This window comes from Macrotis lagotis, chromosome 1 (assembly GCF_037893015.1).
Source record: "Macrotis lagotis isolate mMagLag1 chromosome 1, bilby.v1.9.chrom.fasta, whole genome shotgun sequence".
In the NCBI taxonomy this organism is placed as follows: domain Eukaryota; kingdom Metazoa; phylum Chordata; class Mammalia; order Peramelemorphia; family Peramelidae; genus Macrotis; species Macrotis lagotis.
Window position 1 is genome coordinate 254056173 of NC_133658.1, and position 25514 is coordinate 254081686.

Sequence of the window (25514 nt, forward strand, 5' to 3'; positions counted from 1 at the left end):
TCCTCTCTTCTCCTGTTCCTGTTAAGTAGCACTTTATCATTATCACCTCCAAGGCAAGTAGTGAAGGTGGTGGTACAGAGGCTGTACCATCATAAAAATATCCATGGGGTCTACATCTCTTCATCATCATGTCCATCTCGCAGAGGCACTCACACTGGTTCTTGGCCATAGTGAAGGCTATTATGAAGTTATTCCACTGACTGAGGTCCTAGACATTATAGTCAATAGTTTCTGGAAAGAAGGAGTGAATGAAGAGAATAAGTCCATGCCACCCTCCAGCTGGAGAAGTTTTTGAGGTCCAAGTGCTGATACCTGATGGTCTTGGAGTGACTCCATTCCAAAAGAATCTGCTTAATGATGCTTACACTGGCTACACCAGAAGTCTGTGAGCCTTTGAGCTTGGCCTGTGACTCCCTTCTGCCTTTGCCAGAATCTTATTCCTGTTTCTGAAGAGCACTTTGCAGACCTGAGCTCCAGAGGTCTGGATCTCTAAGCTGCTCCTTCTGCTGATGACTGACAAGTGGATGAGGTGGGAAGAGGTGGGCATGGAGATATGGGAGGCATCTTCTGCAGAAAGCTTTCATTGTTGACAAAACTGGTTACTGAAGAGGACCTGACTGACCCTGAGGCTCTTGTCTGGTTGACCAGATGTTGTCACTTGCTGGGGCTTGTGTTATGCCCTTAGCTGGCCAGAGACACCAGAGCAGGCCAGGGTTAAAGATATGATTTCCAAGACACCCTCTCTGGGCCCTTGGTGATGCTAGTTCTAATCTGCTTGTGGAGCATACAGAGAGACATACTTGGAGGTGGGGCTCAAAGGGCTCAGGGACATCTGGGGACCAGTGCCCTGGACCTGCCATCACCTGATGCCCATTCTCCAAGACAAATAAGTGAGACTCTCTTTACATCCAAATTAAACCATTGCTTTTGATCCAGACCAGACAGTGAGAACTATGTGATTGGTGAAGCAAGGTGCTGGGCAGGGGCTGTGGCCTGAGCTGTGACTGGATCACTGCTTTAACCCCTACTCAGGATTGTTGCCTCCACATGTTGTATCAGTTGTCCCAGGTAGGCTCAGTCGTTCTTGTGCCTGACTCTGTAGCTAGACCAAGGTGCTCAGCAGCAGATTCCCAGACCTTCATTCCCTGGTCCCTCACATTTAACCACTTCTCTTCTTCTCCCAGGTTCATGTATTAATTTTGTTAAGGCAGAAGCTTTTCAGTTTCAAACAATCAAAGTTATCTTTTGTAATTCTTTACATCTCTTGTTTGGGTTAAGAATGCATCTCCTATCCATGCTGTGAGAGGATATTATCTATTTCTTATCTCTTTTTAAAAATATAATATGATCCTTAACATTAAAGATGCATACCCATTTAGAATGATTTGTGGACTGTGGTATAAGGTGTTGATTCAAGACAAATTTCTGCCAGACCAGTTTTCAGTTTTCCTAGAAGTTTTTTTTAAATCAAATAAGGAGTTTTTTAAATAGGTAGTTTTTGTTTTCCACTTTATCAAACACTGGGTTATTGAGCTCTTTTGTTTTTGACTTCCTCTTGTATAGACTGTTCCTTTGAGCTGCCTTTCTTTTTCAACCAGAAGTTTTTGATGATTGCTGTTTTGTACTATAATTTGAAGCCTGTACATGTATTTCTTAGTGACTTTTGTTAGAGAGACAACTGTCCCAAATAATATAATTAGAGGGCAAACTAGAATTACAGAATGTTGGGCTGGAAGGACCCTTCCTTTAACCATAACCCCTTCATTCAAACTGAGGTCCTCTGAGGGGAAATGATTTATTCAAGATCAGTGACCAAGCCAGAACTCAAATTTAGATATAGAATTCTCATTCCTTTCAACATAGAACAAATAAAAGGCTCCACTATATAAGATGATTCTTACTGCTTCAGGAGTTGTTAAGTCATTCAATTGTGCTCTACTTTACATACCCTAGGGACCATATACAGCACACCAGCCCTTCTGTCTTCCAATATCTCCCAAAGTTTGGCTAAGCTAATATCTGTTACCTCCATGATACTATCTGTCCATCTCCTCTTCTGTCCCCCTTCTTGTTTTACCTTCAATATTTCCCAACATCTAGTTCTCTTCTAATGAGTCCTGACTTTCAATATATGACCAAAGTATTTAAGCTTCAGCTTCAGAAGGACTATCATTAATTACTATTTTACAAGTGCTATCCAGTTTAACCTCTCCAGACTCTTAGGAGAGAGACGATTCACATGCATTTCTTTTCTCTTAATGATTGAAACATCAAATTGAAATACCAAAAGGTGGATCTCAGAATATCTATGAGAGAGATTTGGGAGTGAGTAGTAGAGAGAGTCCATGGGCCCTAAATTGCTTATTTATTACCTGTAAAATGAGAACATTATATTAGAAGATCTCTAAAAAGCTCCTTCTAGGTCTAAAACTTTCTAAATCTAGGTGAGAGCAATGAGGCATAATTTGGAAGTAGAATTCGAAAAAGGCTTCTGAAGAAGGTAGAATTTGAATAGGACTTTACAAGATGGATTATGAACTGATAGTCATTTCTATTTTGGTACAGACCTGTGGTTTTATTGGTAGGGCATAGTTCCAGTGTGGTAAGTCCCTCTACAAATTCATATCTACAGCTAGTCTGTTACCTAGAGTTTCCAAAAACTACCTGGGGGAGTTAGAGGTTAAGTGACTTTTCTCATAGAACCACAGCTGCAAGGAGGCAGGAGGGTTTAGAAGAAACAGCAATGACTCTGGGAAGGACCTGCATTAAAAATCTCTTATCTGCTACTCATTATTTGTAGAACCTTAGGTAAGATTCTGGTACTCAGTTTCCTCATCTGTAAAGCAAGGGAATTGTAGACCTATGATTCTATATGTCAGAGGTAGAATTTGAACCCTCTATGAATTGCTTCATTTCCCCAATACTATTATATATTTTACAACCCATTCATGTCTCATTGGTAATATGGGCAATGGTGGTGGGAGGTAGAGAAAGTTGTTCTAGACTGGAGAAATAGTTGGAACAAATGCTTGAGGAGAATGAGGACAGTGTGTGGGCAAGGATAGGCTGTGGAGTAGGGATCTAAAGAGGAATTTTGGTGAGACTACAACACAGCCAAATGCTCTGAATTACAAAGAAGAAAAGGAGGAACAGTGCTGGGGGTTTTGCCCATAAAAAGTAAAACACTAATATTGGAGGCATCTTATCCTGTTTTGAATGTTCCATCTTTATTGTGGAAAAATGAGGGCTTTGCAGTCTGCAAATATAAGCTCTGAACATTTGTATCATAGTAACTACTCATATTATTTCATAATGGCTGTGTTTTTGAAATAAATAATTCTAAGCAAAGAAGCCTTCAATTAGTCACAGAGAGCTAGCTAGCTTTAAATAAGGGTTTGCCTCTAAATGTGCAGATTTTGAGAGGGGCACTCAAAAATCCAGACCCTGTATTTTATTCCTAGCTCTGCAACATCCTTATAGTGTCACCTTGGGCATTTTCCAGATGAGAAAACTGAGGCTCAAAATGGTTTTCTCATCTGGAAAATGGAGTTAGTCAGGATTCCTGACTTAGGTTTGTTATGAGGGAAGGATTTTTATAGAGGAAAGGGTAAGTAGTTACTTTTTTTTCATTGCACATGCCATCTATGCTTGCTCTCCCAATCCATACTGGATGAGGTAGACTGGGTTCCCTCACAAGTGTGGCAGTTGCTACTTTCAGTCATAGGAATAATCCTTTGGGTTGCTATTATCCTAATCTATAACTCATGAGACCACTGGTGTGCTTTCTCTTAGCACTCAGCCACTAGATCCAGTTCTTTAGTGAAGATCTTGACTCAAATGACATAGCAGGAATAATAGTTTACAGAGCATTTACCCCCAAAGTGAGTGGAGGAGGGAGAATGGGCATACAGTACAATGTTAGTGATTTGTCCATGTGACCATAGCAATTGACATCTCTGGATCTATGGGACCTCAATATACTATCTTTCTCTGGAAATTACTTGAAAAGTTTGTTGTGGATCTTGAGATCAGTGATAGAGGGTTCACCCTCTTGCTCAGCTGGGTTGGCTTATAGTAGGGTGTGGCATCTCTACTGGATAATCAAATCAGCTGGACATGTGCCAAATAAGGCATGGTGTCCTGGGTGGACAGGTCAGTCAGCAGTTAAGTTGACTCAATAAAGTCACTAGGTTGCTGTCATCAAGCCTGGCTGCTTCTAGGTTGTATTAGGATGGCTGTTTCACTACAGATCAGTTGGATGCTGGCTACTTCTAGACTGGACCAAGCAAGTTACTTTGCTACTGGTTGTTGCCCTGTCAGTCTGATTAGATTGTTTTGCCACTGGCCTCTTTCTTGGGGTGTCTCTGCTTGATGGTTTGTTACACTGGGTTCCCTGAATTAGTTCTTTGATAGATGGCTGCAGTCCTTCATCTTTGTCTAATGGTTCAACCATGTGGTACATCTCTCATTAACTTGAATGTTACAGTACTCTTTTCAACTAGTGGACTTTGGTGTTCCTTTGGGCAGGGCAGCGCCCCTTAACCTAGAATAGGTGGAAGCCTCTCTTCTTTGATTCCCTCGCAGCTTTATGTATGAGCTTTGTTACCTCCAGGCAGTAGGTAGGAAAAGACTAGTGTCTCCTCTTCGACAGTCCTTCTTGGTTCAGCTCTGTTTCATTGCTAAAAGATTCAGTCTTGGGGGCAGCCAGGCAATGCAGTAGATAGAGCATTGGCCCTGGGGTCAGGAGGACCTGAGTTCAAATCCAGCCTTAGATACTTAATAATTGCCTAGCTATGTGACCTTAGTTGAGTCACTTAACACCATTGCCTTAAATAAATAAAATTAAAAAAAAAAGACACAGTCTTTGTTTGCAGTGATCAGATCCAATTCAGTCAGTTATACTTTTCAGACTTATTTTGGGGTTTTGTGTAAAGAAGTTGCTTAGGGACCAAGGTGTAAATGGAATCTTTTCTCTAAAAGCAAATAATTTGTCTGAGCTGTATTTTGACTATTCAAGGCCCAGAATTGCATTTAAGTGAAGCAGGGTTGCACAAAGTCCTCAGCTTCAGAGTCTTGGAAGCCCAGTGGCAAAATAAAAGTCAAGACAACTGGAAATGGCCTGGGGTGCAATGGATGACCTTGGCCTCTTCCATATCTGACTAAGCTCCAAGTGCTCCACACAGTGCTTGCTTCAGCTGCCTTTGTGGCTGTGGGAACAAACTGATCTCATCTTCCCATTCCAGCAAGAGAAGTCTTCACATGCTTAGGGTATACACCCTCCTAACTCCTAACTCCTAACTCATCTTGAAGTCTATGGGGCTTAGAGTTTTCATCTGAATTTGGGAAGAGAAGGGAAGGGGAGGGGAGAGGAGGGGAGGGGAGGGAAGGGAAGGACTTTTAAGTATTATTAAACATCTCTTTTCCAGGAATTGTACTAGGATCTTTACAATTGTTCAAATACCTCATCTGATCCTTATAACAACCCTAGGAGATAAGTACTACTATTCTCTACTTTACAGTTGAGGAAACTGAGGCAGAGAGAGGTTAAATGACTTGGCCAGGGTTGCATAATTAGTAAGAATCTGAGTCAAATTTGAATTCAGGCCTTCTTGACTCAAGGACCAGTGCTGTATCCATTGTACCATATGGTTGCCATCTAAAGAGGGCATACCCATATACAAAACATGCTAATGTCTCATGGTGGCATGAAGAGATTACTCTGTGGATTCTTAAAGTTCTTCTTGTGGTCATTAGATCACAGACCTTGGTAAATTATACCAAATTAGAGGGTCTTTGAATACATTATAAAGACAGAATGGGTATGTGTCCAAGGACCAACCTAGTCTAAGTAGGGAGAGGTTCATTATTACACAGTCGGTACTAGATTCAGCTTTTGCTTATGCCAAATGATGAAGCAGATAAAATACAAGATGGGGCTCAGTCCTAGTCCCTTCCATAGTAATAATTTGTCTGTCTGGCTAGCTGTCTTGAGTATAATTTCTAGGAATTTATACAGAGGTATATAGTCTTTTAGTCTTCCCTGATAAAATATAAGATTTTCTTAGGTCAGGGAGCATTTCAGTTTTGAATTTGGATCTCCAGCCTCTAGGACAATGGAAGCCTCTAGCCACCTAGGAGGTGCCTTAATAATGACAACAATCACAGTAGTAATAGGTAATACTTCTATTGTGCTTTGAGGCTTAAAAAAATGCTTACTGATTGGTCATAAACCTTAAAGTATTATGGGAAAGTGAGATATTGTGCTCATATTTTGAGCTAAGGAGGTTGGCTCCTATTCGGCAACACTGTGGTAATCAAGTTGGACCCATATAAGATGCAAATTCAGAACGTTAATTAACAAGAGTACAGAGCAGTTAGGAAGTACCACCAGGACACATTCAAGCTCCATAGCTCCCCTGCTGTCCTGCCTTTTGGTAAATTAGATTTCTTGGAGAGGAGAAAGCATTCTAGGCAGCAGCCGCTGCTTTTGATGGGGAACAGCCCCAACATGTTCTTCTCCCCAGTCAATTCTCTGAGTGTAATCACTGTGCTTACAGCTTTGCTAGCTCCTCTTCCTTCCCTACTGAGATGATTCAGCCCCATGGAAACCCAGCTTTTTAAATAACAATTGGCACACATGTCAATAGTAAAGCAGAAGGGTCATTAAACGTATATGTATAATTTTTTTAAAGATTCTTTCTAATCTCTGCAGCTGTGTAATTGCCAGGCAAGCTGCAAGAGGAAGGGGCTGAGACCACCCCCCCCACACACACACATCGTCAATTGTACAGTCTTCAAGGTTTGCCAGGAAACAGGAAAAGGACCCATGTAAGAGATGACAGAATGGAGCCCATAGGAAGAAGCCACGGCAGATTATCCATCAAGGCGGGCAGCCTCTCCTGATAATTATCAAAGCTGTCTTTGTGTTTTGGCTTTAATAAAGTTTGGGGGTTCTATCAGCAGACTCATCTATAACCAGTCTACAAGAATAGCCTTCCAGTTCTAATTAAATATAATTGGAGATGAAATGTCATACCGGATGGATGATCTAACTCATTCCCTTCCAGCAGGACAGGCATGTCGCCAGTATCCTAGGCATACCTAGGAAATATCTTGTTCTCATGTATATTGGGTTGTTTTGGCTTACACCTCCTTACAAGTGTCCAAAGTTTGTTAGGAAGTGGGATTCCTCTCCCTCCACATGACCCATACAAGCACAGAAAGGGGAAAAGTTCCTCTTATTCCTAGGTCTCATTTTCCTCATCTGTACAATGGGGGAGTTTTGACTTAATGATTCTAAAGTCACTTAGCTTTTTTATGTGTCATGGACCCCATTGACAATCCGATGAAGTTTATAAATTACAATGAAGTCTGATGAATCCCTCCTCAGAATAATGTTTTTTAAATGAATAAAATAAAATGCAGAGAATCACCAAGGAAATACATTATATTGAAATAAGTATTTTTTTTCTTAATATAAATTCACAGACCCTCAGAAACCTTTCCACAATCTGTAGACAATAAATTCTGATTTCAAAGACCTAGAAGTGGAAAGAATACTGGAACTGGGTGTCAGGACTCCCTAAGTTCTTTTCCTGGCTCTTTCTAAACAAGATACTTAACTTTCTAGACCTCTTCTCTAAATAAAAATGAGGAGAGTAGTTCCTATTCTACTTTCCTCACAAGTAGAACAATTGTCCATTCATTTATTCATTCCTGGAGGATATACTATGGTCTAGGCTCTAAAGTTAAAATAGGAGTTTGTTATACAGATCAGATGAGATAAAAAATGTGATAGGAACATTTTTTTTTTGCAAGGCAAATGGGGTTAAGTGGCTTGCCCAAGGCCACACAGCTAGGTAATTATTAAGTGTCTGAGGTCAGATTTGAACTCAGGTTCTCCTGACTCCAGGGCCAGTGCTCTATCCCCTGCACCACCTAGCTGCCCCTAGGAACATTTAAAAAAAAGATGCACTGTTTAAAAGCATAGTATTTGTTAATAATTATAATTTAATAGTAATGAGAGTTGATTTGTATCTGAATCTGGAGGGTTTGTTGCTATTCTATTTCCATTCTTCCTAACTTGTCAATGAGATTTTTTTGGCAAAGATACTGGAATGGTTTGCTTTTTCCTTCTCCATTTCATTTACAAAGAGGACCTGAGGCAAATAGGGGTTAAGTGATATGCCCAGGGTCACACAGTTAGTAAATGTCTGGGGCCAAATTTAGGATCAAGTCTTCCTGATGCCAAACCGAGTATTCTAACCACAATACCACTGAGTTGCCCAGAAGGATTTACTCACTGACTATTTTCTCAGCAGGTCAAATCTTGCCTTTAGCTTCTTAAGAGTTCTACACACTCTCAGCCTAACAATAAGTGTTGACTCTATATAAGTTCTAGTATTAGCTTTGTCATTAATTGTATATGACCTCTGGGTCTCAGATTCCTTATCTGTGAAATGGGATAGTAATACTTGTATCCATCAGATAAAGTTACTGTGAAGTTGATGAAATCAGGGTGATATACTGGTTAAGTGTTTACAGCCATGAACTGCACTATTAATTATTACTTAGGAATATTTTTTATGCCAAATCATCCCTTCCCTTTTAGACAGTGCTCATTTTTCAAAAGTCTCTTCTCTCCTTAGTAATAGGATTAAAAGTTTGCAAAATAACTAAGAATCAATAGATCACAGATTTAGAGCTAGAAGGGAATGACAGGAGCTATATGGTTCCCCCTTTCTCATTTTGAAGATGAAGAAACTGAGACCTATAAGGTGAAAGGACCTGTGAAAGTGTCAAAGGTGCCGTAGCTCACACATTTCAGGGATGGAGTTGAACCTGGTCCTCTATCTTCAGAGTCAATTAGTCCAAAGCCTTTAACTTCATTCTGAGTCTTGTAGAAGTTCAGGAACCTGTCCCAGGTCCCACAGATTTTAGTGTGGAAGATTGAAGATTGGCACTCAGATTTGTTGATTCGAAATCCAGCACTCTGTCCCTTAAATCACCCTGGCTCCCACTTACCATGCCATCACTTCTTGATGATTTTATGTTCCAGGCTTTCTTGAGGGCAGGGACTGTCTTATGCCTTTATTTGCTTGTTTGTAATTATTTATTTTAAATGCAAAATGAGAAAAGAAAAAAAACATTGTCATGTGCATAGCAAAACATGAAAGAATCCAATATAAACAATAAATTTCCATTTTAAGGAAACTATATAATAAATACTATACATTGCCTTAAAAACTTCCCAGTTTTTCTTTGCTTCCTTGTTGGTTTTCTTTTGATGTCTCCTTTGGTTTTTCCCTTTACCCTTCCCACCCTATAGAAAAATAGAATTAAACATGGCTATACATATATATATATATATATATTTGTATAGCCATGTTTAATATATATATATATTTAATAATATATATATATATATATATGCCACACTCACACATATAAATGTGAGTGTGTGTATGGATATGCATACATCCATATACATAGATATCCATATACATATATGTAATGCTGTAGTATGCTAATTTCCATCTGCCATGTGTTTCTCTGAAGGAAGATAGCATCTTCATTCATAAGTCCAAGTCTTTCCATGTTTTTCTAAATCAACAAGCTCATCATTTTCTATTCACAGAAATATTTCAGCTCAATCACATTCTATCTGATTATGTCTTTCTTTGTATCCCCAGTATTTATTTAGTGTGGTGTCTATCACACAGTAGGGGATTAATAAATGTGTAGAGTCAAGCAGCTAAATGATACAATGGATGGAACATTCGACCTGGAATCAGGAGGACCTGAGTTCAAATACAGTCTCAGATACCTATTAGTTGTATGACCCTGGGCAAGTCACTTACCCTGTTGGCTTCCAGTGTCTTCATCTTTAAAATGAGCAGAGAAGGAAATGGCAAGCCATTCCAGTATCTTTGTCAAGAAAATCCCCATGGAATCATGAAGAGTCAAGCATGATGGGGACAACTGAACCATAACAATTTGTCAAGAACTTTACAAACATTATCTCATTTGAACCTTTCAAAAACTTTGTACAGATGTAGGTTCTACTAATAGCCTCCTTTTTACATCCTTACATTTTACATTTTACCCTCCTTTTCTTCTTTTCTTTCCCCTCTCAATAGAGGCTGATAGTGATTATTCCAATGTTCTAGCAGGGATGGCATGGAGAGAGGAAGAAGGGAGCAGAAAAGTTGCTTAATTTTGCTGGTGTCCATTAGGGTCCATTCATAATAGTGCTTAATACTAGAATATAATGAGGTGACTTGCCCTGAGTTACACAACTAGTAAGTATCTGAGGCTAGATTTGAATTCAGGTCAGGTGTCTAAAGTCAGATTTGAACTTAGGTCTTCCTGACTCCAGTCCCAATACTCTATCTGGTAAGTGTATTGGGGCAGCTAGATGATACAGTGGATAGAGTACCAGCCCTGGACTCAGGAGGACCTGAGTTCAAATCTGACCTCAGACACTTAACCCTGATTGCCTTATATCCAGGGTCATCTCTATTGTCCTGATCCATTTCCTGTCACTGGACCCAGTTGGCTCTGGAGGAAAAAGTGAGAGTGGTGACTTAGCACAGCACACTCAAATCCAATTCATGTGTATGTCATGGTATCACCTTCGTGATGGTGTGGATTTCTTCAAGAACCAAGGACAAACATCAGCAGTAGCTAGATCACAAGGCTGCCTCAAGAAATTAAAACTATGTAGTTTGTTCCTAGGAGAAAATGTAGAGCCACCATACTGACTATCTTTCATGTGGGAAAAGATTAGACTGCTCTACTTGGCCCCACAGCATAGAACATGGGGCAGTGGGTGGAAGTGGGAAAGAGGCAGTTTAGGTTTGATGTCAGGAAAATCTTTCTAACTCTAAATGAAATAGACTTCTCTTGGGAGGCAGTGATGAATGTTGACCACTCAGATGACTACTTGTTGGGTCTGGTGTAGAGATGATTTTTGAACAGACCAGATGGCTTGGACTCATCAGTTCAGAAGCCCCTTCCAGCTCTAAAGTTCTGCAATTCTATTTCTACTCTGTGATCTCCAGTCTTTTTTACACCTCCCTTCCCTCTGTAGACATAGCAATCCAGGAATACTAGCCTCCTTGCTGTTCCTATCACACCACAGCCTGGCTCCCAATTCTGAGCTCTTTCTTTGGCTGTCCCCCAGGTCTGGAATACTCTCCCTCCTGGTAGAGGAGAAACCTCCTGGCTTCCCTGACTTCCTTCTAGTCTCAGCTAACATCCCACCTTCTACATTTCCCAATTTTTCTTAATGCTAGTGCTTTCCCTCTGTGATTATTTCCAATTTACCCTGTATATATATTGTTGGGGGATCTAGGTGGTGAAATGGATGGACTTGCAAACCTAGAGTCATGAAGGCTCCTCTTCTGACTTCAGACACTTACTAGTTGTGTGAACCTGAGCAAGTCATTTAACCCTGTTTGTCTCGATTTCCTCATCTGTAAAATGAGCCAGAGAAGGAAATGGAAAGATACACTAGAAAACCCCAAATGGGTCAGGAAGAGTCAGACATGACTGAATGATAATAACTTGTTTGTTCATGTTTTGTGTTGTCTCCCTTATTAAACTGTGAGCTCCTTGAGAATAGGGATTGTTTTCTTGCCTTTTTCCTCTTGTATTGCCAATATTTAACTTACTGACTGGGTCTATTAACTTCTCTCCAGTGACAAGGAAATCCTTGGTTTCTAGCAGAGCCCTTTTGGAATGGTGAAGGAGAAGATGCTGAAGAGGACATGGAGAAAGGAAAATGGGATCATTCAGAAGAAAAAATACATACTTTTGCTTGACTCTTACTGGTAAACAGTGGGGTCCAACCTTAAAAGTGCAATATGGCAAACCCAGGTTTCCTTTAAACTTTTCTGACTTTATCATTTCTGCTCTTGCAAAAGGGACTCACTCAGATTAAATGTCTCTTTTCTCAAAATTTTCTCGGAAAGTAGGCAGCTTGTTCCAACAGATGTCTGTCCTGGGGCAAAGGGGAAAAAAAGAGGAAGAAGTTTAAGAGGCTAGACATCTGAGATTCCACCAACCGTCTGTCTCCACTTCCTGACTTGCTGAGGAGTCTTGCCGAGGGTGTCTCAGTGATGTCCTCACATGCTGCTGAAATGTTGCATATTTTGGTTGGACTTTTTTCCTTTATATTTTGAATTCTGTATTCTCACTTTGAAATCAGCAACAGGCAGAAGAAAAAAGAAAAGCTTTTCAGCAACCTCAGGCCTGGCTCTGGGAGTGATTGGAATTAGACCCACTGTGATCTTTGCCTCTATCTTTTCCCTTGAAGATTAAAAAAAAAAACCTGAGTCTGTTCTAATTTGCTTATTTCTGAAGGAGCTTTTTAAAACAAAAATCATTTGGAATTTGCATAGTTCTTTTTGGTCCTTTTCCTCCTTTCCTTCTCTTCTTTCTCCTCCCAATTTTAATGTCCTTCTGTAAACTGCTCATTTCCATCTCTGTCTTTGACATTTCCCCTGAAGCATGTCTGATGTGATTTGAAACCAGGGCCAAGACTGTAATTGAACACAGACTTGTACCTGGATAGAGGAGAAGTCAAATGAAATCCCAGATTTACACAATGAGGCATCAGGGGATGGTGGGATAAGCATCTACTCTGGAGTCAGATACAAATTCTGCAATGAGGACATCTTACACCTCAGTTTTCTTGTTTGCAAAATGAAGGGGCCAAACTTGATAACCTTCAAGGTCCATTCTAGCTTTAGATCTAAGATCTCATTGTAAACCTAGAATCACAAAGTTCAACCTCTTCCTTATGTAGAGGACACATACTTCTGCTCCTGAAGGGAGTGACATCCCCAAAGTCAATCAGTAAATTATTGGCAGACTCAATCAGAAATTGACTAATCATTAGATCTGAATGGGACTTGAAAGACAATCTAGTTGTACCCCCTCCTTTTGAAGAGGGCCCAGGGGAAAGAAGAGTTTTGCATAAGATCATATAACCATTGGTAGATCAGAACTAGGAACTGCTTTTGGTGCTATTTCTAATTACTACATAATTCCTAGGCTACTCAAAGAGAATTTTATATCCTTCTTTAATACTCAGTGATATGGGGCATTCATTGGGGGAGCAGGGAAGAGTCACTTAAATTGTTAGAATGGTTTGGCATTATTAGCTCAGTGAGACAATGCTGATTTTTTAAATTGAATATATTACCATTAAAAATTATGCATCATTATGTACAAGGCCCTGGGCTAGACATTATAAAATAGTTCCTGCCTTCAAGGAGTTCATACCCTAGTCAATGAGATAAGACATGTAAATGATCATCATACAAAGTACAGGGAAGAAGGATGATGAAGTGGATAGGGCATTCATTGGACAGGAAGACCTAGATTGAATTCTCATCACAGATACTTAACTGCTTGTTTGATGTGGGGCAAGTCATTTATGTCCATGCCTCAGATTCCTCATTTGTAAAATGAGATTAGACTTAAATGTCCTCTGAGGTTCCTACTAGGTCTAAATCTCTGATCCTGGGAAAAATAATAACTTCTATGGTCCTTAAAAGTTTGCAAAAGACTTTCCTCACAGTAATCTAATGTGTTAGATAGAATATGAATTATTGTTCCCCTTTGACAGATAAAGAAACTGAGGTTGAGAGAGATTAAGTGAATTGTTATCACTCTGCTAGTATCAAAACTGTCTAATCCCAGAAAGAAAAAAGAACATGAGAAAGAAGTAGCATGTTGCAGAGGAATGAATGATGGATTTTGATTTAGAGTGTAGACCTGTGCTTCTTATGTCTTGGTTCTTCCAGATGTTTGTGATCTTGGGAAAGGTATCTATTTGTCTGGATCTATTTTTTTCACCTCTATAATGGGGGTGGGGGTTGGGGCTGGGGAGAGAATTACATGATCTCCATCATCACTTCTAGTTTCATAGCTAATGCTTCTAAGTACTATGAGAGCCTAAGAGGGAGAAATTATTTGGAGTAAGAAAAGCCTGGATTCAGATTCCACCTCGAACACTTAGTAGTTACATGACCAAAGGCAAACCTCTCTAAACCTCAGTTTTCTTCCTTGTAAAATGGGAGTTACCATAGCCACAGAATCTATCTCTAAGGACTGTTATAAGATTCCAGGGAGATAATGTGGTAAAGTAGTAAAACTTAAAGGCAATGAACAAAATCCAGTTATTATTGTTAATTATTGTCATGTTTTCATCTTTTTTTGATGGCAATCAGAATGAAATCTATCCTGCTTTTATATTTTCTAATGAAATGCAAAATATAGAAGAATTTCTTATTCTTTCAGTTTTTTGAGGACTACTGCCCAGGTGCATAGAATGATTGCTTTTTATAATTGGATTAAAAATAACTGGATGGAAAATCATCTTCCAAAGGTTTGCTGGAAGTGTCTTGTGAGGATTATATTAGCATACAGAATAATGGGCATGATAAGTACTTTATCCAACATTTTGATTTATTCTGCTAGGTCTTTATATTTTGTAAACTTTCCATTTCATTTGGTTTAGAGAGTATAAGTATTTAGAGTAGCAACATCTATTAAAATTAGTCCTTAAAATTTTATAAATCAATGTTCTATCCAGGTGATTGGTGGCAGCATATTTTATCTTATAAAGTTTCTCTGGTTCTATTTAATTTGTTGCTTGAATTCTTTTTTTATTTTTTATTTTTTGCAAGGCAGTGGGGTTAAGTGGCATAGCCAAGGCCACACAGCTAGGTAATTATTAAGTGTCTGAGGCCAGATTTGAACTCAGGTACTCCTGACTCTATCCACTGCACCACCTAGCTGCCCCATAGTTGCTTGAATTCTTAAGGATATTTTAGGGTCTATATTTGTAGCATGAATATTTTCCATTTTTTAATTTATGAAAGCTAATAAGTTTCTGCTATATAATTCTAGCCTGAGCTGATCATATCTCAATAACAATAGTAATAACTATTATCATTCATATTATTATTGTTGTTGTTTTTGTTCTAGCTATCATCCTATTCTGTTAAGACTTTATGGAGCAAGTGGAAAAGCAATTTTTATAATTTCATATTACTTTGGTCACGTAAGGATGACTCACTTCTCCCACCTAGTTGTCCAGTTGCACAGGTAGCTAGGTAGCATAGTAGATAGAGGGCTGGATCTGGAGTCAGAAAGTCAAATTCATCGACTTCTGGCCAAGATGGCAGAGAGAAGACAGGCACTGTGATAGGTGCTCTCTCTTTCCCCTCAGAAATAACATGAGAGAAACCTCTTAACAGAAATTCGATCAACAAAACCCAGAAAGTGAAGTTAGAAGAAGAACATCTACCAAGAAGGTCTGTCTCAGGGGACCATGTATGAACCAGGAGACAAGAACAGAAGATCAGCTCCGGGATGGCAGCTGGGGGAAGCCAGGTTAGCCTCAGCTATAGAGAATTCGGTAGTGGTGGGTGCAAGATCCAACCTGAACTGCATAATCTTTGGTGGGGAGGAGAGTAGCTATGGGAGGGTGAGTTCCAGCACAGAATCACAGAGCATGCCTGGAGAATAACCAGCTGGGTCAGGGACCTGAGTTCCATACTTTCTGCAGAGCCCTTAGCCCAAAACAAACAATAAACAATCCCCACCCCCCTCCCACCATCACCACCCCTTCAGGGCAACAGAGTTCACTCAATAGAAAGAGATTAACTTCTTCCCCCAGGGCCCAGCCCAGTGTTCAAGGTTAACTCAGATCCAACTGCTGAAGACCTCACTACAGAAAAAGCAACCAGTACCCCCTACTGGCTGACGCCTAGAATTACTAAGCCAAGTGAAAAAAGCCTCCAGGATTTTAAAAAACAAACCTCTTAGAGCCAGCTCCCCCACCACAACACAAGATGAAAAAAGGTCAGAGAAAAGGGGGGCCCATGGAGAAATACTTAGAAGAGACAGATTCTAACCCAGAGAGATCTAGCACTGCTAAGGAAAATATGAATTGATCTCCAGCCCAAAAAAGAATTCTTTGAAGAAATCAGGAAGGAGTAATTGGAAAAATTGGGAAAAGAAATTCAAGAGAAAATTAACACATTGCAAGAGAAAAACATCATGTAACAAGAAAACAAATCCTTGGAAAATACAACTGGACAAATACAAAATGAGAATAACTCTCAAATCTTCAATTGGGCAAATACAAAAAGAAAATGATTCTCTCAAATCCTCAATTGCGCAAATGCAAAAAAAGGAAATGACTCTCTCAAAGCTACATTGGACAAATAGAAAAGTCCTTCAAAAATAGAATGGACCAACTGGAAAAGGAGCTGCAAAAGATAAATGAAGAAAAATCTTCTCTAAAAAAAAAGAATGGAATCAGTGGAAACTAATGATTTCATGAGACAACAAGATTGTATTAAACAAAATCAAAAGAATGAAAAAATACCTCATCAGCAAAACCACTTACCTCAAGAACAGGTCAAGAAGGGAGAATCTGAGAATTATTCCTGAAAACACTGAAGAGAAAAAAAGCCTGAACTTAATATTACAGGATTTAGTGATGGAAAATTGCCCTGACATCATGGAACCAGAGGGCAAAATAGTTATTGAAAGAATACATTGATCCCTCCAGGAACAGATCCTAAAATGAAAACACCAAGGAATGTTGTGGCCAAATTCCAGGACTATCAGATAAAAGAAAAAATCCTACAAGCAGCCAGAAAGAAAAAAATTTAAACACCAAGGAGCCACAGTAAGGATTACACAGGACCTGGCCACAGAAACTTTAAGGAATCAAAGGTCCTGAAATGAGATATTTCAAAGAGCAAGGGAGCTTGGAACGCAGCCAAGAATCCACTACCTGGCAAAGCTGAGTCTTCTCTTCCAGGGAAAAGATGGACATTTAATGAAATGGGAGACTTCCAAGATTTCATGATAAAAAGACTAGAGCTAAACAGAAAATTTGGACATCAAACAGGAGGCTCAAGAGACACATGAAAATGTAAAAAAAAAAAAACCCTGCTATACAATAAGATGAAACTGGGAGAAAGATTCTTATAGCTCTTGAGAATTGTAACTCTATTACAGAGAAAATACATAGCCAGAAGTGATGGACAGTCATAACTTTTCTTCGACTCAGATAGAATGATTTAAAAACAATACCTCCTTAAAAAAGGGAGGCAGTAAGAAAAAGGGAGGTTGCAGGGAGAGTGAATGAGTAAATCTCATTACAAGAGGTACAAAAGACCTATTGTAATTTCAAGGAGGAAGGGAGGAAGTGAGAACCACCTGAATCTTCATTTCATCAGACTTGACTAAAGTTAACTTAGACACACTTAATTAAGTTAAGAAATTTATCTTACCTTTCAAGCATTAAAAGGGGAAAAGGGGAGAGGGGTTGTTATAAGAGGGCAAACACACTGTAGGTGGTGGTATTCAGAAACAAAACATTGGGGAATATGGATAAAGGGAAAAAAGGGGAAAATACAAACAGAAGGAAGATAGCATGGAGGGCAATAAAGGGTTAGTAATTAGAACTTTGAATGTGAATGGGATGACCTCTCCCTTAAAATGTAAGCAAATAGCAGAGTGGATTAAAAACCAGAATCCTACAATATGCTGCTTACAAGAAACTCATTTGAAGCAGAGATACATACAGAGTAAAGGTAAAAGGTTGGAGCAAAATATATTTTGCTTCAGCTGAAGTGAAAAAAGCAGGGCTAGCAATCCTTATCTCAGACAGAGCAGCTGCAAAAATAGAGTGTTAAAAGAGATAAGGAAGAAAACTATTTCCTCCTAAAAGGCACCATAGACAAAGTAATTTCAATGGGGCAGCATCCAAGTTATTAGAGGAGAAGTTGAAAGAGCTACAGTAAGACATAGACAGCAAAACTCTACTAGTGGGAGACCTCAACCTCTTGCTCTCAGATTTAGATAAATTGAATCATAAAATAAACAAGAAGGAAGTTAAGGAGGTAAATAGATTATTAGAAAAACCTAGATATGATAGACCTATGAAGGAAATTGAATGGGGACAGAAAGAAATATACTTTCTTTTTTGTAGTACATGGCACTTATACAAAAATTGTCCATGTACTAGGACATTAAAAACCTAATGATCAATTGCAGAAAGGCAGAAAAAGTGAATACATCTTTCTGAGATCATAATGCAATTAAAATCATTTGCAATACTGGACCAGGGAGATATAGACCCAGAACTAATTGGAAACTAAATAACCTCATTTTAAAGAATGAGTGGATCAAGCAACAAATTACAGAAAGAATTAATTATTTCATCCTAGAGAATGACAATAATGATACAACATACCAAAACCTATGGGATACACTCAAGGCAGCTTGATGCTTAAGTAAGCTTAAATGCTTACTTGAATAAATTAGAGAAATAAGAAATCAATAAGCTATGCATGCAACTAAAAAAATTAGAGAAAGAACAAATTAAAAACTCCCCATTAGAAATTCTAAAATTTTAAGGAGAAATCAATAAAATCAAAAGCAAGAAAACCATTGAACTAATAAATAAAACCAAGAACTGGTTGTATGAAAAAAAACAATAAAATTGATAAACCTCTGGTCAATTTGATTTAAACAAAGAAAGAAGAAAAACAAATTGCTAGTACCATAAATGAAAAAGGTGAACTCACCACCAATGAGGAAGAAATTAAATAATAACTCAGAATTATTTTGCCCAACTCTATGCCAATAAATTTGACAATCTAAGTGAAATGGATGAATATTTATAAAAATATGTTTGCCCAGATTAAATGAAGAAGAAATTAAAAACCTAAATAACCGTATTTCAGAAAAAGAAATTCAACAAGCCATTATTGAACTTCCTAAAAAATATCTCCAGGACCTGATGGATTCACAAGTGAATCCTATCAAACATTTAAAGAACAATTGGTTCCAATTCTATATAAACTCTTTAGAAAAATAGGTGAAGATGGAACTCGCCTTAGTCTTTCTATGACACCAATATGGTGCTGATACCTAAACCAGGAAGAGTTAAAACAGAAAGAAAATTATAGCCCTATCTCCCTGATGAATATAGATGCAAAAATCTTAAATAAAATCTTAGGGGCTGGCTAGGTGGTACAGTGGATAGAGCACCAGCCTTGGAGTCAGGAGTACCTGGGTTCAAATCTGACCTCAGACATTTAATAATTACCTAGCTTTATGGCCTTGGGCAAACCACTTAACCCCATTGCCTTGAAAAAATCTAAAAAAGATCTTAGCAATATGATTATAACAAGTTATCACTAGGATAATACGTTATGATCAAGTAGGATTTATCCCAGGAATGCAGGGTTGTTTCAAAATTAGGAAAATTTGTATAATTAATTATATCAATAACATACCTATCAGAAATCATATGACCATATCAATAGATGCTGAAAAAGCATTTAACAAAATACAGCACTCACTCCTACTAAAAACACTAGAGAGTGTAGGAATAAATGGTTTGTTCCTTAGAAAAATAAGCAGTATCTATCTGAAACCATCAGCAAGCATTATATGCACTGGGGATAGACTTGAGGTATTCCCAATAAAATCAGGGGCAAAACAAGGATGCCCATTATCACCATTACTATTCAATATTGTATTAGAAATGTGAGCCTCAGCAATAAGAGAAGAAAAAGAAATTGAAGGAATAAGAATAGGTAAGGAAGAGACAAAACTCTCACTCTTTGCAGATGACATGATGGTATACCTAGAGAATCCCAAAAAGTCATATTAAAAACTACTAGAAATAATTAACAATGTTAGCAAAGTAGCAGGATATAAAATAAACCCTCATAAATCCTCAACATTTCTATATATGACTAGCAAGATACAGCAGAAAGAGCTAGAAAGAGAAATCCCATTCAAAGTAACCTCAGACCAAAAAAAAATATCTGCCACGGCAGACTCAAGAACTTTTTGAAAAAAATTACAAAACTCTTCTCACACAAATAAAATCAGATTTAAATACCTGGGCAAACATCAACTGTTCATGGATAGGTTGAGCTAATATCAAAAATTGACAATTCTACCAAAACTAAACTAGTTGTTTAGCACCTTACCAATCAAAATTCCAAAAAATTATTTTAATGAGTTAGAAAAAGTTGTAAGTAAATTTATATGTAGAAATAAAAAGTCAAGAATTTCTAGGGATTCAATGAAAAAAGTACAAAAGAAGGCAACTTAACCTTAGCAGATCTAAAATTATATTATAAAGCATCAGTCCTCAAAACTGTCTAGTATTGGCTAAGAATTAGAGTTGTGGATCAGTTGAATAGACTAGGTGCAATAGCAGGAAATGATTATAGTAATCTGCTGTTTGATAAACCCAAAGAGTCCAACTATTGGGATAAAATCTCTCTCTTCAATAAAAACTGTTGAGAAAATTGAAAGTTCGTATGGAAGAAACTTAGATTAGACCAACACCTCACACCCTATACCAAGATAAGATCCAAATGGATACAGGATTTAGACATAAAAAGCAATACCATAAGCAAACTAGAAGATCAAGGAGTAGTTTACCTACTTGTCAGATCTATGGACAGGGAAACAGTTCATGACCAAGGAATAGATAGAGAACATCATTCAAAACAAACTAGATAATTTGATTACATTAAATTAAAAAGCTTTTGCACAGACAAAACCACTGTAACCAAGATCAAAAGAAACATAGGGGTGACTAGGTGCCGCAGTCAGGAGTACCTGAGTTCAAATCCTGCCCCAGACACATAATAATTACCTAGCTATGTGGCCTTGGGCAAGCCACTTAACCCCATTTGCCATACAAAAAAATGTAATAAATTGGGAAATAATTTTTGCAACTAGTATTTCTGACAAAGGACTCATTTCTAAAATATACAGAGAACTGAGTCAAATTTTCAAAAAAACAAGCCATTCCCCAATTGACAAATGATCAAAGGACATGCAAAGGCAATTTACAGATGAGGAGATCAAAACAATCCATAGTCATATGAAAAATTGCTCCACATCATTACTTACTAGAGAAATGCAAATTGAAGCATCTCTGAGATACCACCTCACACTTCTCAGACTAGCCAATATGACCAGAAAGGACAATGATCAATGTTGGAAGGGATGAGGGAAATCAGGGACACTAATACATTGTTGGTGGAGCTGTGAACTCCTCCAAGCTTTCTGGAGAGAAATTTGGGATTATGCCCAAAGGGCAACAAAAATGTACATCCCCTTTGACCCAGCAATACTACTACTGGCTCTATAGCCTGAAGAGATTATGGAAAAGGGTAAAAAACATCACTTGTACAAAAATATTTATAGCAGTCCTGTTTGTGGTGACAAAAAAATTGGAAACTAAGTGAATGTCCTTCAATTGGGGAATGGCTTAACAAACTGTGGTATGTGTATATCATGGAAAACTATTGTTCTATTAGAAACCAGGAGGGATGGGAATTTAGGTAAGCCTGGAAAGATTTGCATGAACTAATGTTGAGCGAGATGAGCAGAACCAAAAATACATTGTACACCCTAACAGCATCATGGGGGTGATGATCAATCTTGATGGACTTGATCATCCCTTCAGTTCAACAACCAGGGACAATTTTGGGCTATCTGCAATGGAGAATATCATCTGTATCCAGAGAAAGAATTATTGACTTTGAACAAAGACCATAGACTATTACCATCAAATTTTGGGGGGCAATGTTATATTATTATGCAATTTTACTATCTCATACTTCATTTTTCTTCCTTAAGGATATGATTTCTCTGTCATCACATTCAACTGAGATCAATGTATAATGTGGAAACAATGTAAACACTAACAGAATGCCTTCTGTGGGGAGTGGGGGGGAGGAAGGCAGAATGGGGAAAATTTGTAAAACTCAAAATCAATAAAATCTTTCTTAAAACAAAAGGGGGAAAAAAGAAAAAAAAAGAAAGGCAAATTCAATTTCATCTTCAGACATTTGCTAGCTAGTTTGACCCTGCACAGGTCATTTAACCTCTCCATGATTCAGTTTCCTCTCTGTAAAATAAGGATAATAGTAGCACCTAACTCTAGAGTTATTGAGATGGTTTAAATAAGACAATATTTGTAAAATGTTTTGTTAAACTCAAAGTGCTATATAAAAGCTACTTATAATTAAATCCTACTATGGCACCTTTGTGCATTTAAGACTTACAGCCTCATAAAAGAGTTAAAAACTTTGTTGGGAAAGGCGAGCATTTGAAGGGTCTTGCTGCCTCCCAAGGATGCAAGGAAATTTAATCTTGTATTCTTCTTCTTCTTTAAGCTAAGGGTTAGACAGGTACTCTCAGAACTAAGAATTATTTTAGCTGGGGCAAACATAGTTGTTGATTTGGTGAATATGGAAGACCATCCAACTTTGAATTACAGTGGCATTGAGAGAAAAGAATTTGAAACTTGATCACCTGTGAGGATGGAAAAATATTAGTCCAGGAGCGAGGTTTTATGGAGCTGGTACCCTGGGGTGGTAACTGGGGACAGTTGTGCCTCTCCATGTAACATCAAGTAGGATCACAAAAAAAAAAAAAAAAAAATAAGGACAGTGATCACCACCAGGAGGAGCTCCCTCATATTATTGTCCTGATATGGATTCACATTTACTCTATAGTTACAGTGAGAGCTTTCATCAGGTGGGGTCTCAATTTCTTCCTGAGGAAGACTTCAGGAGAGGGTAAAGGTAGTCATGATTAACTTTGGCCTGCTCCCAAAAGAGAAAACTGAGTCATGGTTTCTCCAATAAAGAGAATTTGAAAATAAAGAGAATCACTAAAAAGTTGATCCAATTGTGTCCCATTTGACTCAGTGTTCATATCAATTCTTCTCCAGGGTTAGCTTTCCTAGGAAAAAAATACTAAATTGTACTAAACTGTTGTACTAAATTAATTTACTAAAGTACAATTTAATTCAACCATAATCTCATGGCTTTCTCAGAGTAAATCTGACCCAGTTCTCACTGCCTCTCACCAGCATTTAATTCACTGGTCTGTTTTTAAACCATATCAATTTCTTCTAATCAAGTTCAAAAAACTGAGTCTTAATCTAATGCATAGGATACCTGTGTGTGAATGACAAAGCAGTCATTTGGGAAAAATGCTAACCTAGACCTGTGAACATGGCCATCTACAGGGACTCAAGGGAAGTCATACTCTCACCCTTAGAAAAAAATGGAATCATAGACTGTTGGAGCTGAAAAGGTCCTTAAATGTATGTCCAAACCCACACATGTCCAAGAAATATCTTTCTAACATCCCTACTGTCTTCCAGGTTGAGTTTGGAAGTTAACTTCCAAGTTACCTTTGCCAGGAAGCTTATTCCATTTTTCATAGGATCACAGATTTAGAGTGATAAGGGACTTCAGGTACCATCAAATCCAAATCCTTCATTTTTCAGATGAGGAAACCAAGAACAAGAGAGGTAATGCCTAGGTCATGAAAATTTTAATGGAAGGATGGAATTTAACTCTAGATCTATTTCCTCTTTCCCCAACACTATACTATCTCCCAATCCATTGTTCCTATAATTTAAGAGTAATACTTCAGTACTTTAAAAGTTGCATGATTTTGTTACTGGATTCTCCCTTAACTGATGTGTATTGTATTTATTCCATAGTACAGGCGGTAGCTTTGAGTTACTGTGCACTACAATATATACACATATTATATATAATATATACATATGTATATATAATGGTATAAATTATGTGTATATATGTGGAATATGCACATATACTCATGCAATACATATTTTATATGAGGCATAATTTTCCTTATAACTATATGTGTTATACATAGTATATATTTATATGTATGTCTAATACACATGTATGTAAATACACATATTAATGTATAGGTAATATATGTTATATACAATGCAATTATACCTCATAAAATGTATTTATATGTGTTTTATATATAGAAAATAAATTTACATGTATGTCTACACGTGTATGCATATTTGTGTGTATACATACAAACATAAAATCATTCTCTTTAGCCTTAACTAAGCTGGTCCTAAGATGGCAGAGTCTATCACTGGGTGCATACTTGAAGCCTTCCCAACTCAGTAGATCCTATCAGAATGTATGCTCAACTAGCATAGCCTTTGGGAGCCCAGAATTACCGCTATAGTGCAATGAGACATTAGGAGAGAGGTGTCAGTAAAGGTATTTCCATTTATTGGAAGTGATGGTGGTAGTGGTGAAAGATAGCTTAAGAAAAAAAAAAAGATAGGGAAGGTAAGTCCGAATGATCTGTGGCAAAAAAAGACTTAAGAAAATATTTACTTGGGCCTAGAGGTTAGGGAAACAGCCAATAATAATAACTTAATTTCTTTCCAGACCATCCAAAAGTGTATGGCCTTTCTAGCATCCTCTTTCTTAGATACTGAAGAAAGCTTTAATCAGACTGCTCCACTCACTGTACCATCTATAGAATCCTGCTTTCCCCCCAACTTTCCTCTTTTTTTCTCTCCTCCAAGAACCAGCTCAAGCCTTTCAATGTTATGCTAATATTCAGTCCTCTCTTCCTACTCTTTAAATATTTAGAGCATTTATTTTATTGCCTACAGACACAGGATATGTCACTTTTTTGAGCCCTTTTGCCCATTAAAATGGAAATTCCTTAGAGACAGATATTTTCTTTTGAAAAAATTTTAAAAATGTATTTATTTTCATCCATATGTACATGTATATTTTTAAGTTACAAAATTTCCTACCACACTCCCTTCCTACCCCCCTCCTGGAAACAGATCATATTTTCATTCTATCTTTGTATCCTCAGTATTTGGTCCACGGGAGACATTTAATAGGTGCTTGTTGGATTGGATCAGCCAGGTTTAAAATTTTTGAGGAGGGGAAGAGAAATATTACTGAATTACTGAATATTACTGGACCCATCAGAAGATTTGTTGTACTGTAATAAGATTTGATATGCCTAAAGACCATAGGGAGTGGAATTTTCTGGAATTAAAAAGATATGTTACATGATAACTTTATTATATACTAAAAAGGAAAAGCAAGTTGTACATAATAGAAAAAATAAAAGCAAGGACTAACAAATATTATATATATATATACACACATGTGTATGGACACATAAATATATATGTACTAGTTCTTATTAAAAAAAACTATTTCATTATTCATCACTCATCACCCCACTCACTCCTTCTACATTGTGCTCTCAGTGGCTTCATACTTTGCCTTCTCCAGGTCTGCCTATGACTCCCAATAAATGTCAGTCAGTCACTCAATTATCATTTTTTAAGCTCCTACTATGTGTCAGTCACTATACTAAGAGTTGAGGATACAAATAAGAAAAAGAAAGATAGAGGAAGGTATCTTAGGGAAATGGAAAAGTCAAAAGAATCCAAAATAAGTATGGTCAGAGAAGGCAAAGAATTCCAAGAGAAGTCCAGTCAAATGAGGCATAAGAAGACATTTGAGATGTCTTTACTGTCTCCTTTCCTAAAATGAAGAATGAGAAGATTAGGGCTCCACCCTCCAATTAGAGGGGCAGAGAAAACTAATGAA

General features: G+C 37.8%; 1 pseudogene; it reads right to left on the bottom strand.

Annotated features, from left to right (window-relative positions):
• The window catches only part of LOC141504852 (smoothelin-like protein 2), a 99881-nt pseudogene extending 95428 nt beyond the window's left edge, over positions 1–4453 (bottom strand).
• Positions 4454–25514: the final 21061 nt, after the last annotated feature.